Here is a 16,573-nt window from a genome sequence, read left to right as displayed (position 1 = left end):
TGCAAAATATCTGTTCAGTAAATACGTCATGGCCTCTGAACCAAGTTTTCAAAGTGTGAGAATGCAAAAAGGTAACCAACAGTTGTTGAGTAAGCATATGTACTCTGTGTGAGGTAAAGGTAAGACAACTATTACATAAATTTATCTCATTCAATCCGCATAGCTGTCACATTGAGTAAGTCTCATTATCTTCTTATACCAGCTAGGGAACTGAATTTAAGGCTGGTTTAGTAACTTAAATCACATAGCTAGAGGCTGATAATGCCAAAAGTTTGCTCAGTTTGTCTGTTATTGGACACCAAATTCCATTCTTATGTAATGTGCTATGTTCCTGGGTCAGAGTTTTTTTCTACCACCAAAATACCTTTGTTTCCTATTGATTAGCTTATTCCTACTTACACTGAGCCTGTGTGCTTTATTTTAACCTACATACCTGCTTGATTTAGGGCTGGTAAATATGTACATATCCATTTCAAATGTCAGGAAGTCAATGCTATTGATTTTCAGGTTAGCAGGTATAGTAAAGAGGGATGAGATTTACACAGGTGATTTTGCAGCATGATTGTTTAACTTCAAAAGCAAACACACCCATTTTATATGCATTTAATAAGCAAATGACCAAGGATCTTAGATTTCTTGACATCTTCTTGAAATGACATCAAATATAACAGACTTACTAATATTTTCCTCATTAAATCACATATGGATTTACTCTATACAAAGGCAAGGTCTGCCTATCTGTAGCAGAATCAGGCATGGCTGAAAGATGAAGTCATTCATTCATAGTTGCCAGGGATTATTAACAATGTGACTTCCAAGAGTGGAAGTGCCGTTATCTCTGTGTCCACCTGCCAAAGGCTTGCAGAGAGGGCACAGAAAAGCAGAAATTCTGCAGCTGCATCAATGTGACAGCTCCAACATGATCTGGAAGTAGAGAAAAGCAGAATTATTGATTTTGAGATATCCTTATATGGCAGTCCCAGTCTTGACTAAATCCAGTCTTTAATGAAAAATGGAGAATTCAGACATGGAGTAAGTTAATTTGTCATTCTCCCTCCCATTCATAGCTAAATTTATATTTTCTGTTTGAAGATGGTTTATAGGTAATGTGAAGCAAATATTTCATAAACTTAGACAACCCTTTGTATACAGAATGCAAATAAATTTGGTGTTTACAAGAGTGTTTGTCCTGGCTGGGTTGCTCGGTTGGTTGGAGCATTGTCCCATACATCAGAAAGGTTGCAGGTTCTATTCTTGGTCAGAGCACATACTTGGCCTGCAGGTTCAATTCCTGGTCAGGGTGCATATGGGAGGCAACTGATTAATGTTTCTAACTCACATAGAAATTTCTCTCTCTCCCTTCCTCTCTCTAAAATCAATTAATCTATAATAATAAAAGCATAATATGCTAATTAGACCAAACAACCTGCGAGGGAAGCCCAGGTCCCAGGTGCCTGCTGGCAGCAGGAGGGAAGCCTAGATCCTGGGTGCCAGAGGGAAGCCGGTGCCAGCAGCCGGGAGAAGGAAGGCCTACTCTTGCACAAATTTCGTGCATTGGGCCTCTAGTGTGTGTATATACACTGCCCTTTACCACTCACATATCCTGCCCAAATTGCAGCAAATGACCTGATCTCAGAAGAAAAATAGGAGCTAGCCACCATAAATACTCTCAACTTTCTTCCCCACAATCTTTAAATTTATTCCTCTACACTCCATTTACAGAGAGGGTGGGTCAAGGATGGTCCATTTTCTGATTAAAAAAAACAGTGTTTAAGTTGAAAACATTGAGAATCTTTAACTTTACTTAAAGACAAGATAGGCAACACAAAAATAAACTGCTTTTAATTTTCAGATTATAGACAGAATGAAAATAAAATTGCCAATCATTCCAGAGTTTTACTTTTAATGCTTCATGGATAGTGTATAGGAATATGGTTCTTTAAACTTGTGCCTACCACTCATTAAGCAGAATTTATGTAACTCAGAACACAAAGGTGAGCTTGGCCCTTTAGATAACGTCCTTTTGATACCCTGCCCTTTACCATTCATATCCTGCCTGAATCGCAGCAAATGACCCGATCTCAAAGGAAAAATAGGAGCTACCCACCATAAATGCTCTCAACTTTCTTCCCCACTATCTTAGATTTATTCCTCTACACTCCAGTCACAGAGGGAGAGGGTCAGGGATAATCCATTTTCTGGTGCTCTGTACCCCATCCCTCTACTACCTCTCATTCCTGATTACATCCATTATCATTGGCTCCCTTCTCTGTTCCTCTTCACTGGTTCCTTTTTTCAAATTTAAATATTAATTAATTCCACAACTTCTTATGCAGAATATTTCTGAATTATTGACACATGCCAAACCACAGACCAGGAAGCTCAGAAGACACAAACAGAATAAATATAAAAAAGAGTCAAACACACATATGTGTTTAATACGGTATATCATATTAAAACTAACGAATACCAAAGGCAAAGCAAAAGCTTCAAGGCCTTAAGAGAAAAGAGACTTATTACATGCAGAAGAATAACAACAATCAAAACAGACTGGGTGAGAAGTTATGCAACCAGAGGACATTGAAATAATATTGTTAAAATACTGAAAGGAAAAAAAAAACACCTATGAGCTCACAATTCTATATTCAGTGAAAATAACTTTCATAAGAGAACAGTTAATAAATATTTTCCCAGGCCAAAAATAAAGTACTGAAAATACTTTAAAGTACTGAAAAACTCATTGCTTGGAAATCTTGCATAAATAAAAGTTAAGGGAAGTGTTGTAGGCAGAAGGAATATAATATTAGGCAGAAGTTTGGATTTTCACAAAAAAATGAAGATTGTTCAAAATAAATGAATGGAAGTAAAAATAAAACAGTTTTTAAAAAAATTTCAGTTGCTCTAAATGATAACTGAATATTTAAAGCAAAAATTATAGCAGTGTATTGAGTATTTAGAGCACATAAAAGGAAAATATATGAAGAATGTTGTTGGAAGGTCAAAATTGGAGAAATACTTGTGTTTGTATTTACCACTGATGATGTGATCACCCCTGAAGTTACTCATTATAATACTAGCCTTGTCTTCAAATTCTATACTATGTTTCTTTCAGTCATTAACTACTATAGAGCTTACCTCAAACATCTATAATTTTTCTCATCCTGAGCTAGTGCAATAGTTTTCTAACTAGATTTTTTTCTCAAAGTCATCCCTTACCATGATTCCAGAGGCATATTTCCAAGATGCAGATATAATCCCATGTTCAAAATACATTGCTCATTCTCAACTGAAAGCATGCGAAGCCCTTCATTGTGTCCTCCCTCTGAGCAACCAGGCTCATTGCTGATCACTTCGTCAAGTGCCCTCATCAGTGTCATGTTACATGCAGTTCTTCCAAATTGTTTACATCATTTTGTTTTTTCACATAATTTTTCCATATGAAAGTGCTCAGAGCCCTAGTTGGTTGGTGTGAACACAATTTAAATGCCACCTCATTTTTAAAAATATATTTTTATTGATTTTAGAGAGGAAGAGAGAGGGAGAGAGAGAGAGAGAAACATCAAAGTTGAGAGAGAATAATTGATCAGCTGCCTCCTGCATGCCCTACTGGGGATTGAACCAGCAACCTGGGCATGTGCCCGACAGGGAATCGAACAGTGACCTGCTGGTTTATAGGTCAATGCTCAACCACTGAGCCACGCTGGCTGGGCAATGCCACCTCATTTTTAAAGCTTTCACTGATAGCTCACTGCCATTTTGTCCTCTCTAGTGACAGAAGTCCACATATCCCATCCTATATGACACTGCTTTTGGTACTTAACAAGTGTGTTATTACTTTATATTCATACATCTGTTTTCTCCACAAATTGTGAATTCCTTGAACTCAGGCATGGCTGCCATCTTATTAATCTGTGTGTGTGTGTGTGTGTGTGTGTGTGTGTGTTTTAGAACCCCTTTCTGAACCCTAGACACATGGAAGTTTAGTGCAAGAATGAGTAAATAGAATGAAATAGAATTAGTTGAAGGTTCAGTAATCTCCCATGATTCTAAAATACATTGAAATTGATTGAAGACAAGGATCAACTTTAAACATTTTTTTCAAATAAATCTGGTATAGAAAACATACCAAATGTTATGTATTTTCTTCATTTCCAGAACTTAAATTCATCAATAATTCTTTGTATTTTCTAATATTGTATCACACATGGTCTGTAGATGTATTTGGATTTAACTACTAGTATTCTGAACTTTATATCTGATTTATTATTTTTCTTCAAAATAATGGTAGAAGTTAACTATCAATCTTGACATAAAATGCCTTCTGTACATAAAATGTAATTTTATATTGAGAGTGTTGAAATATTACCTACTATAAATTTGAAAATGTGCTGAAAACATGGTCAATGATGAAATCCCTAAGCAAGAAATCTTGAACTAAATGAGATAAATTAAAATACTCTCAAATCATTTGTTGCTTCTCAGGGGCTATTTAACTTCTTGATTTGGTCATATCAAGTTCCAAAGTTTTATCCAGAATGAATTGCTACTGGGAGTATCCTAATTAATATTACTTAAGCAGATATCTTTTTGATATTTTATGATTGGCTTATAGTTCTTGCTTCTGAAGAGTTATAATAGCAATATTACTGGACTCAATAAATCAACCAAACTTTTTGGAGTTTCTACTATGTGCAATAAATTTGAGGGTGGATTGATTAGAAAGAAATTCCTGCTTCTAATATGCTTATAGCTTGAGGTCAAGACAATACTATTATTACTGCTCATAATTTTGAGACCATCAGCACAATAATACATGTTGTTAGGTGTCTGACCCTATGCCAAGGAATATATATATATAATTTAATCATCACAAAAACCCTACTTAGTAGATGTAGTTATTACCCCTATTCAACCTCAAAGCAAACTAAGACCTAAAGATTTTTTTCCTTTATTGATTAAGTTAGTACAAATGTGTCCTTATCCTCCCATTGTCCCCCATCCCCCACTCATGCCCTCATCCTCCAGTGTCTGTAAAAGACCTAAAAATTTTAATGAACTTATCCAAGAGCACACCGTTATTAAGTAATAGATCTGGCATTTCTGCCCAGTGTTACAATAGAGCTTGTCCTTTTTATTTTAGCAGCCTCCATAACTTTTACAAGCAAAAAAGTAGATACAATAATAACACATGAACTAAGTCAAAGTTCAATGAAACAGCCTAGAAATATTATGGGCAGTACATGACTAATTGCCAAAAGAGCAGTAAAGGCAAAGTCTTTAGGTTAACTAGATACGAGTACTCAAAGACCACTTCTTATCTCATCTCTTGTAAGTATCTCTTCTTTTAAGCACTCCCCTTGTAACTCCAATTTGATAGCAAAGTCCAGAATTATGCAAATTCACTCTATGTATTTTCCTATACATATTTTAAATATATTTATTAAATGTGTGCTCTTTTTTGTTTATTTTTGTTTTTTTTTGTTTTCATTTATTTTAAATATGTGCTCTTTTGAAACACATACACAATCTGATTCCCTGCTTGCATATATAAACCAATTAGCCTATCTACTTATAAATCTAGCTTAAAATAATAGCGAATGTTGAATTTTTGCAGAATTAAGTGGACTAAAATATTCTCAATATCTATCAAATGCGTGTTAATCAAATCGCCATATAGTAATAACAAGTGTCTGGCTTGACCTGTAAAGAGCAGCTTCTTTATATATGTTCTTACACTGCACCTTAAATTTTTTTCCTTATTTTAAAGCTTCTTCCCATGGTACCTCAGAGGGTCACAAAATTCAAAAGTAACTGCATTCACTCTGAGTGAATAGGATTCTGGAGATTTATGATGAGCCCATATGACTATAAAAGTGAAGTCACATGATAATGATTTTCTTTGATTGTAAGAAAATGCTTTTTAGAAAATCAGTTGAGCATTTCTTCTTCCCCGTTTCAATGTAGATCATCACTATTCTAGTTATAGCTTACATCCGGTTTTGTATAGAAAGAGAAAAAAAGAAAGCTTTGTTTGGAAGTGCTTTCAGTGGTTGATTTTTTGAAAGAACAACCCCAGGAGGAATAATTTTAACTCTGGCTTTCCCAAAGAATCAGCGATTTTTAAATCTAGGTAATCTTCAAATGCAGACTTATTAATTCAATGAATATGTATGCTAATGCAAACACATTTAAATCAAAGTGGGTCTATCTTGAAGAAACTGAATTCATATTGTTTTATATACAGGCTTCATAAACTCTGTAATACTGATGGGGAGATAGTCAGGAAAGAGGAAATCTCAGCCCCCTGAAGTAACTTTTGTTAGGAATACAAACAAGATTTGAATGCGGTGGCACAAAACCACAGGCACAATGTACACAGTCAGGTTTGTGATTTTATGAGATTGCTTGACTTTTGGAGTTTATTTTGATCATCTCTGATTTGATTTTCTCTTTGTGAATCTATTTACAGAGAAGCAAGAAGCCTTTGATATGAGCAATGTGTTAGCTTTCAGAGTATCTTAGTATGTTTTGATATGGTGGTGATGCCTGATTAACTCCAGTGTCTACTGTAATATGTAATTTAATTTCTCTCCCCCTTAGATTATATTAAACATTGAACAAATGCCACATTGTTTGTTTTTAAATTAAAAAAAGCTCATCCATAAGAATTTCTGAAGTGCATGTTCTTGCCTGTTAGGTTATAAGTGTAGATGCAAAACTACTGATTTGTGAGTCTCATGGCCATGGTTCTAATCCCGAAGTATTCGCCTCACTGAACTTTTGTTTCTTCTTTCCTAAAATAGGATACAAACATAAAATATGGCTGTTTCAAGGAAACTTTTAAAATATAAATCAACTAGCATTGCACATTGCCCTTATTAGGCAAGTGTGTGTCATCCCAGTCATTTTTCATAGTAATTATATATTATTAGCTTAGTCTTTGTTCAACCAGGAAGTCATTTCTACTTTCCTTTTAATATGCATTTTTTAAATGTTTTGCACCTGCATAAGGTTTCCAGATCTGGTTAATTCATTCTTTGTGATTAAAATCAGCTCTTCACAGTGGGGCACTACTGCCTTGATCCCCTCTTTTGAAAAAGTCCAAACCTCACTTATCTAACTTGGGTAACTTCTAGTTGAGTTAAAACCTACTAATATATGTTTGAGACAACCAAGTGCTTTACAAACACACTCCTTGCAATATGAGAAGGAATCCTAAAGAGAGAAAAATTAAATACTGAACTTGTCATCTTTCTCTCAGATGTCATTTAATATATTTTATGGTTGCTTATTTGATGTAGAAAAATATTTTCATAATTAACAGATCCTAACTATCTTTTGTAAAGGATTGCTATAATAACTTACTAAAAGAATACTATCCAAAGACGTTTTTATTGAATTCTCTTTGATCTGAACATCAGTTGATAGATATAAAGAGACCTGACATGTCAAAAACAATTGTAAAATAGTTGATTGTGCACAGAAAGTGATCCTAGATTAAATAAACAGTAAAATCAAGTCAGAGGGAGCAGCTGAATTTGATAGATTTAGGAGCAAGCAGGAAAAATCACAATTTTATGAAAACATTTTGAGGTCTTTAAAGCTGATACCATGTTTTAAAAATGCCTTTCTTTACCACAGGAAGTATTAACAGAACACAATATTTATCCAAAATAACACCTTTATAAGTAAGTAAAGCAAAAACCTACCTTGAAGTGCCGATATTAAAGTATCTCAATATGAGCATTTTTGATGTGACCCACCTTTATGTTTTACTCATCACAAATGCACCACCAGATGACACTGACTTATTGCACCACCAGATGACACTGACTTATTGAGCCAATTAAACAAATTCTGAAGCTTTGAACCCCTTGTGTCTAAATGTGATGGCATCTGTTGAGAGGGGTAGGAGAATTCTCTGGATGGTATTGCTTAGTTGCCTAGCCATCAGTCACCTGATGTGTTTGAAGAATCAGGCAATGAGCAAGAAGTCTGATAAAGGGGAGAAGCCACAGGATCTTTTATGAAGGCTAATTATATGTACAGTAGCATCTGTTTTAGCTTCTGCTTGAGTGTATAAAGTAATTGAAACTAAGCGAGTAACTTTGGATAAAATTCACCATGGAGAAAGAGGGATCTTGCAATAGTTGTATTGAGTTGCTCATATGATTTTTTTGGTTGGGGAGGACATATTCTCAGGGGACTTGTAAGAATCCAATATGTTCAAATGTTCAATGTCTATAATATGAATTGTAATGACCTTGTGAAATAACATTTTGAAAAGATGTTCTTTAGCATTATTATAAGTAGAAAAATTTAATTCATATGAATGGTTACACTTAATTAAGCAAATGCTTGTTCTTAGATTAATTCTCATCAGATAGAGTCCTTTTCCAGAAATGTTGTGACTTCTTGATAATAAAGTTTTGGGACAAAAATACAAAATCCATCTAACAGGATGCTGCCTATTACACTGTTACTGTGTTTGAATTGAGTAATGCTAATATTCTTAGACTCATTTCTGTAACACTTAAACATAAATTACAATTCAAACTCTTCTCTACCAATGAGTGTCTGACGGATAACTGAATCAAACACAATAAGGTCTATTACTACTTAAGGCTTTCTTAAATCTTGGGGATAAGACAGGGTAAAAATAAAGAACTAATATAAAAAAATAATTGATATGGATGTGTAGTTTCTATAACAATTGTCATGTAAAGGTATATAAAGAAGTATTTAGTAAAACCTCTAGTCCAGCAGTACTCAACCTGTGGGTCGAGACCCCTTTGGGGGTCGAACAACCCTTTCACAAGGGTCGCCTAAGACCCCTAAGACCATCGGAAAACACATATATAATTACATATTATTTTTGTGATTAGTCACTATGCTTTAATTATGTTCAATTTGTAACAATGAAATTGGGGGTCACCACAACATAAGGGACTGTATTAAAGGGTCGCGGCATTAGGAAGGTTGAGAACCACTGCTCTAGTCCATAATGTGCTACCTTTGCAACCATACTATAAAAGAATTTCAGAACATACACATTTCCCTCTCATTAATATTAGACAACCATTTTATTTTAAAGTTTTTTATTGTTGACACTATTATAGATGTCCCTCATCTCCGCCCCCCTTTGCCCACCTCTACCCAGTCCCCGCCACCCCTCCACTGGCCTTCACCACTCTGTTGCCTGTGTCCATGGGCTATGCATATATCTTCTTTGGCTACATCTTCTTTTATCCAGTCACTCCTTGCCCCCCTGACCTCCATCAGTCTGTCTCATGTATCCATGCCTCTGGTTCTATTTTATTTGTCAGTTTATTTTGTTCATTAGATTCCACATATAAGTCAGATCATATGGCATATGCTGTCTCTGACTAGCTTATTTCACTTAGCATAATAATCTCCAGATCCATCCATGCTGTTGCAAAGGGTATGAGTTCTTTTTTTTTTTTTATAGCCGTGCACATTTAACTTTAATGTTTAATTTTTAAACATAATATTAATTGAGATAATACTTACATAACAAAATTTATTATTTAATAATATTAAAGCATTCAATTCAGTGATTTTTTTGCATATCTACAAAGTTGTGCAATCATCACTGCTATCAAATTCTAGCATATTTTTATCACCCCCAAAAAGTAATCTTACATTAATTAGCAGTCACTCCCATTCTTACCTCCCCCCAGATTAGCAAGCACTAATCTATGCCAGTGGTTCTCAACCTTCCTAATGCCACGACCCTTTAATACAGTTCCTCATGTTGTGGTGACCCCCAACCATAAAATTATTTTCGTTGCTACTTCATAACTGTAATTTTGCTACTGTTATGAATAGTAATGTAAATATCTGATATGCAGGATGTATTTTCATTGTTACAAATTGAACATAATTAAAGCATAGTGATTAATCACAAAACAATATGTAATTATATATGTGTTTTCCGATGGTCTTAGGCGACCCCTGTGAAAGGGTCATTTGACCCCCAAAGGGGTCTCGACCCACAGGTTGAGAACCGCTGATCTGTGCCAATGGGTTTGCTTATTCTGAATATTTCAACGCAATGAAATCATACAATACGTGATATGTTATGTCTGGCTTCTTTCATTTAGTATAATGTTTTCAAGATTTATTCATGTTATAGCATGTATTAGTAATTCAGTCCTTTTTAGGTCTGAAAATACTTCATTATATGGATATACCACATCATATTTATTCATTCACTGGTAGATGGACAACAAGGTTATTTTTACATTGTGGCTATTATGAATAATGCTGCTATGATCACTCATGTACAGATTTTTGCATAGATGTATGCTTTTATTTTTCTTAAGTATATATCCAGAAGTGGAATTGCTGGCTAATATGTTAACTCTATGGGTTCAAGTTTTTAGAAACTGCCAACTTGTTTTTCATAGCAGTTGCACCATTTTACATTACCACCAGTGATGTATGAGAGTTTCAGTTTATCCACATCATTGCCAATAATTTTCGTTTCCTGTTGTTGTTGTTTTAATTTTTAGCCATCCTAGTGAGTATGAGGTAGTCAGCTTATTGTTTGACTTTCATTTCCCTGATGATTGAAGATATTGAGCAGCTTTTTATGTGCTTATTGGTCATTTGCATATATTCTTTAAAGAAATGTCTATTCAGAAACTCTGCCCATTTTTAAATCACATTGTTTGTTCTTCTTGTTAAGTTGTAAGACTTCTTTATATATTCTAGACACTAGACCCTATTCAGATACATTATTTGCAAATATTTTTATTCCATTTTGTGGGCCATCTTTGCCCTGACTTAGTAAGCTTCCTTCAATGCACACAATTTTTTAAGTTTGATGATGTTCAGTTTATTTTTTTCATTGGTTACTTATGCTTTTAATGTCATGTTTAAGAAACTGTTGCCTAAGGTCACAAAGATTTACAGAGCTATTTCCTTTTAAGAATTTTATAGTTTTAGCCTTTACATTTAGGTCTTACATTTCTTTTGAGTTAATTTTTGTGTACTGTTTGATGTAAGATTCTAAGCTCTTCTTTATGCTGGTGGGTATCCAGTTACCCCAGATCCATTTTAAAAAAACTATTCTTTCCTCATTAAATGATCTTAGCAACCTTGTTGAAATCAATTCTGTGGATTCCATTCTGGATACTCAGTTATATCCTACTGACCTAATGTCTCTTCTTAGGCTAATACTATACTGTTTGATTCTCTACCATAGAATGCCTTGAAATTGAAAAATGTGAGTCCTCCAACTTTGTTTTTCTTTTTAAAGTTTGTTTTGGCTATTCTGGGTCCCTGAATTTTTTAGGGTCAGTTTGTCCATTCCTGTAAAAAAAAAAAAAAAAAAAAGGAATCTTGCCATTTAATAGGGATTGCACTGAATTTGTGGATTTGCAGATTATCTTCAAATATTAAGTCTTACAATTAATGAAGAAGGAATGTCTTTTCATTTATTTAAAGAATTTCAACAATATTGTTTACAGTGTCCAAGTCTTGGTTAAATTTATTTTTAAACTTGGTTAACTTCTTGGTTAAATTTATTTTAAAATAGTTTTCTTTTTGATGCCTTAGTACAGTGGTTCTCAACCTTGGCTGCACATTAGAATTACCTGGGAATCTTTTTAAAATCCTGATTTCTGGGCCTCATCCTCCGGAAATTCTGTTTCTTTGTTATGGGGTGGGGCCACAACATTAGTAACAAAGAAACAGAATTTCTGGAGGATGAGGCCCAGAAATCAGGATTTAAAAAAAGATTCCCAGGTGATTCTCATGTGCAGCCAAAGTTTTGAGAACCATTGCCTTAGTAAATGAAATTGTTTTCTTGTTTATATTTTAGGATTGCTTGCTGCTATCATGTAGAAATACAGCTGATCTTTATGTTGATCTTGTATCCTACAAAGTTGCTGACTCATCTACTAGCTATAATAATTATTTTGTGGATTCTTTAGGGTTTTCTATATATAAGATCATGTCATCTGTGAACATAGGATAAATTTTCTATTTTTGCAAAACATGTTATTGGGATTTTGAGATGGATTGCATTGAGTTTATAGATCACTTTGGGTAATTTGGACATCATTTTTAAAAAATATATATATATTTTTTATTGATTTCAGAGAGGAAGGGAAAAGGAGAGAGAGTTAGAAACATCAGTGATGAGTGAGAATCATTGATTGGCTGCCTCCTTCTGGGGATCGAGCCCGCAACCCAGGCATGTGCCCTTGACCAGAATTGAACCCGGGACTCTTCAGTCTGCAGGCCAACGCTCTATCCACTGAGCCAAAACAGCTAGAGCAATGTGGACATCTTAACAGTATTAAGTTTTCAACCCATGAACATTTATTTGTATCTTCTTTAATTTGTTTCAGCAATGTTTTATAGTTTTCAGTGTATAAGTCTTTCATCATCTTGATTAGATTATTCCTAAGTATTTTATTCTTTTCAATGCTATTGTAAATGGAATTATTTTATTAATTTTCTTTTCCGAATGTTCATTGTTAGCATATACCTATTTCTCAGTTTGGTGAGCTATCATTCTCATGATTTTCTTTCCTTGATTGGGCATGGTTTTATTTAGTTTTTGAACATATTTAAAATAATTATATTTTAAATTTTTGTCTAGTAAGTCCAATGTCTGAGTTTCTTTGGGGAGAGTTTCTTTTAAAATTTTGTATGGTGCATAATTTCTTGTTCTATTACATGCCTTGTAATTTTCGTTGAAAAAATTACATTTTCAATAGTTTGATAGAGCAAATTTGAAAATCATATTCTCCTTCCCCCCTTCACTTTCTGTTGCTTCTTATTGTAGTTGTTATTGTTCATTCATTGGCTTTTCTGAACTATTTTGTACAATCTTTATTCTTTTTTTTCCCTGCAATAAATGTTTTTATTTTTAATTTATCCTAAAGAAACTCACAATCAGGAGGAGGGAAAACAAACACTTTTCAAATTCCATGTTCTAGTTTTAAGATAAAGAATCAAAGTTTGCCACAGAGAACAAGAATCTCTATAAGCATTAAAGTTTTAAGGATATAGAAGCCCTTTGTGTATACTAGTATTTCACTATTTTTATTATCAGCTTACTTTTTTTTGAATGACCTATACTATGGTCCAAATGTTAACTTTTAACAGGACTCACTAATCACTTCTATATGCTTAGTCACTGGCACAATCCATGTTTCACCTTGGCTTCAACCAAGTCTTATTATTTTGTTGTTTTATTTTTATAGCAGTATTAAATGTTGTCCTATAGAAGTATTTCTCCTAGTTCTACTTGAAGGTCTGTATTAGAGAACAAGCACCAACAGACTCATTGACTACCCACATACTCAGGCTTCTCCAATAATACTTAAACCCCTCTGCCAAGAATGCCTTTTTTATGGCAGGTCTGGCCTGGGGAGATGGTAGCAGTAATCAATGAAGTGGACCTGTCCTCTGACAGTCTGCCTAACAAAGCCAAGGACCTAATGGGCAGTAGACATAAGGGAAGTCAATTATTCTTCCATCTAGCCACTCCCACTTGGTCTTCAACTCTCACCTTCTACAGGCACGTGAACTTAGGGTGTCAAAAGTAGTTCCCATGAGAGCTATCCCAACAATTACCTGCCTTACCAGCCTGTCATTGACCAGGCTCCTCCAGGAAATGATTACTCTGGTAGAATTCTTAAAACACAAAAATTTCCTCTTTGCCTCAGAAGAGTAAGAAAACATGTACAATATAAGTGTAAAGCAATAAATTCTAATCAATGCTGCAAAAGACTGTGTTATTGTAAAATCAATAAGCTCTAACTTTCTGAAAATATTTTTTTAGAATGAGCTAGCTAACATTAAAAAATTTGCCCATTCTATTTAAACATTTCTAGAGCAAGTAGTTACTATAATGGGAGAGAAAATAAAAAAGATCATATATTTGGACCTAAACCTAAATATGAAAATGGATCTTACCGTTTTCCAAAGAAATATGTTTAAAGGGCTTTATTTACCATGCAGAGCTATGGCTTCCAGGAAGGGTTGCAAATCCATCTCTGCAGATGAGCTAGTTTCCCTGGAAGTAGCCGGGAGAGGACAGGACCGGCAGCCTTGGGGGAGCTCTAGAGTTTCGTGGTGGGGGAACTTTCCCACACAGGAAGCTGATCAAATCTTCTCTACAAATAGTTCTGTGCTTTTTAACCCAAACCTACGCATCCTTATGGTGTCGCTGATAGCCAATCTGAATTCCAATATCAAAACTTCGCTGATTGGTATCCACGCTTCCTTTGTAGAGGTTGGCGGTGGCGGTGGCGGTGGCTGCGTTTTGGGGGGCGACCCAGAGAGAAAGTCCTTGTGCTGACACACTGGGTCTCTGTAGAGCCGGGCCACTTCGGTGGCTCAGTCCTGGAAGGGACGCCGCAGCTCCTGCGGCTTGTGCTCGGGCCCCCGCCGCCTCCTGCAGCTCCGGGGGTAGCTGCTCGTCCTGCTCGGCCTCAGCCAGGCACTGCCGCTCCCACTTGAGAACCAATTATCAGGCCTTGCTCCTGGATCTCGCCCTCGTCCTCTTCCTCCCGCTTCTCCATCCTTCAGGCAGCCTAGGCCTCCTGATCCCACCTCTGGGCCCCGAAGGTCGCCGCCACCCCTCGCCTCTAATTCCAAGCCCGTCTACTGTCCCCCCAGGGCAGCCGCTGCTGACAACCTAGACCTCCCCGCAGCCGTACCAGCCACAATCTTTATTCTTTATCATTTTTGGCCACTGAATTCTCTGTTCCGTTAACCTGGTGATCAACTGGCGATTGGACAAAGGTTTCTTTAGATGGCTGAAGAGAAAACCTCCCAGTGTGGAGGTGACTGTTTGTGAGTTTGGACATGCCTTTAATACTTAGCCAGGAAGGTTGCAACTCCGCTGAGCCTTCCCTTCCTGCTTGTGTGCCACACAAAGGCTGGTGAGAGGTGAGAATTTAGGGCCTTCTCCTGTCTTTTCTGAATGTGCACACACTACCTTCTGGGTTCCCAATATTTTGTAGCTTTTCCAAACCCTTATTCTTCAAAGCATCTCCTTCTGTAGCCTTTCTTCCTTGGTGTGTTATCTGCCCTGTCATCCATCGCCCTTAGCTATGACTAAACTATTTGCTTGGCAAAAATATTTTGTGCAGCTATTTGAGGATAGACTAAAATGGTAAACAGGGATTTTGCTACTTTGTTTGAACATATTCTATGTGTGTATATGTGTGTATGTTTAAAATAACTACTGACTTCTATTAAAACAAAGTTCCAGAATACTGTTTTAACTAATTTAATTCCAGTGAAAGGTTTTGAAAATTGTTTCTATCTATAACTTCAGAAAAAAAGTATATAGCCTAGTTAACAGTAACAGCAAGATTGATACATAAATTTATGGTTTATAAATTTATGGTTATACATTGGTACGGTTTCTCCATATACTGTCCCTTCAGTTTTTACAAAAATGTATTCACAAATGAGAAGAATGTTCAGAAATGTTGAAATAACCTGGAGCCAGGGCTCTGAATCTTTACAAGGATTGTAATCAGAAGTGTTCTGTGTCTCGTAATTGGCCAAACTGGCACTAACTGCAAATCATATACTTTTTCCCAATACCATGCATTTATTAGTAAAAATAATGTGCTTATGCTCCACTGGCAGGTACTGAGTGTGAACCATTTCTATAACTAAGCACTTCATGGAATTGATTCAGGGCAAGTCTGGAATTTTACCTTCTCCCTCTGCCTGTCATCATTGAAATCATTCCTAATGTAATGGCATAAATGGGCTTTCCAGTATGTTCGGCTGGTCTCTGAGGAGGGACTTGCCTGAAACCTTTGATGTTTTATAATCAGAGAGCCTTTTTGATCTTGCTTGGTTAGACCAATTTTGCATAATATTCCCCAGTCGATAATAATTCTACCACATTAAAATTACTCAGTTTTATGCTTGATGGTCATCAAAGAATATTTGTTTCAGCCAAATTAATTGCCTGTGATATAAATGCAACCAAGGGATGCGTTTCTGTGAGAAGTTTAAAAGCTGGTTCACTATCTAGATTTCAAATGTCTATTGGGTTAAATTCGTTTAAGCCTTTCCTCCCAACCTTGGAGGAGAACAAGGGTCATATATCAAAAAATTATCTTTAATATGTGTCAGGGTTTAGAGATACTAAAACAAATAAAAAGTCTAGACAACCAAAGGGAATAGACGTGTGCTTGATTTTGAAGTTAGCTGTCACTGTTGGAGACTTGCAAGATATGAAATGCCTCTGTTTATGAACCTGAAGAACACTTACTAAGCAGTCGGGGTTCTGAATCTTGACCAGCACAATCATCAGAAGCATTCTTCTGTATGGATGGATAGATGGCGGGGAAAAGTGGGTTTCAAGCCAGCCCCTTTTGTCTTGGCTTGCTGAACAGTTTTAATTCTTTGCAGGTTTATTTTTAGGCTTGTTTATATTGGCAGAATAAGTATGAAATACATTTTTTAAAGTGAACCATAGACAAAAAATATTTTTATCGCCACACATTAATAATTTTTAATAATTCTTAATAAAATGTGGCAGTGTGCCTCATCAGGTGTAGGT

General features: G+C 35.6%; 1 pseudogene; it reads right to left on the bottom strand.

Annotated features, from left to right (window-relative positions):
* Positions 1-13,986: 13,986 nt before the first annotated feature.
* Positions 13,987-14,564, bottom strand: LOC139019635 (HUWE1-associated protein modifying stress responses 1 pseudogene; annotated as a pseudogene).
* Between the last annotated feature and the right edge of the window lie 2,009 nt (positions 14,565-16,573).

Source organism: Myotis yumanensis, unplaced genomic scaffold, assembly GCF_028538775.1.
Source record: "Myotis yumanensis isolate MYYU_CA2020_CCGP unplaced genomic scaffold, mMyoYum1.0.hap1 SCAF_11, whole genome shotgun sequence".
NCBI lineage: Eukaryota > Metazoa > Chordata > Mammalia > Chiroptera > Vespertilionidae > Myotis > Myotis yumanensis.
Note: the sequence above shows the minus strand (reverse complement) of the source record. Positions and strands in the feature narration are given on the sequence as shown.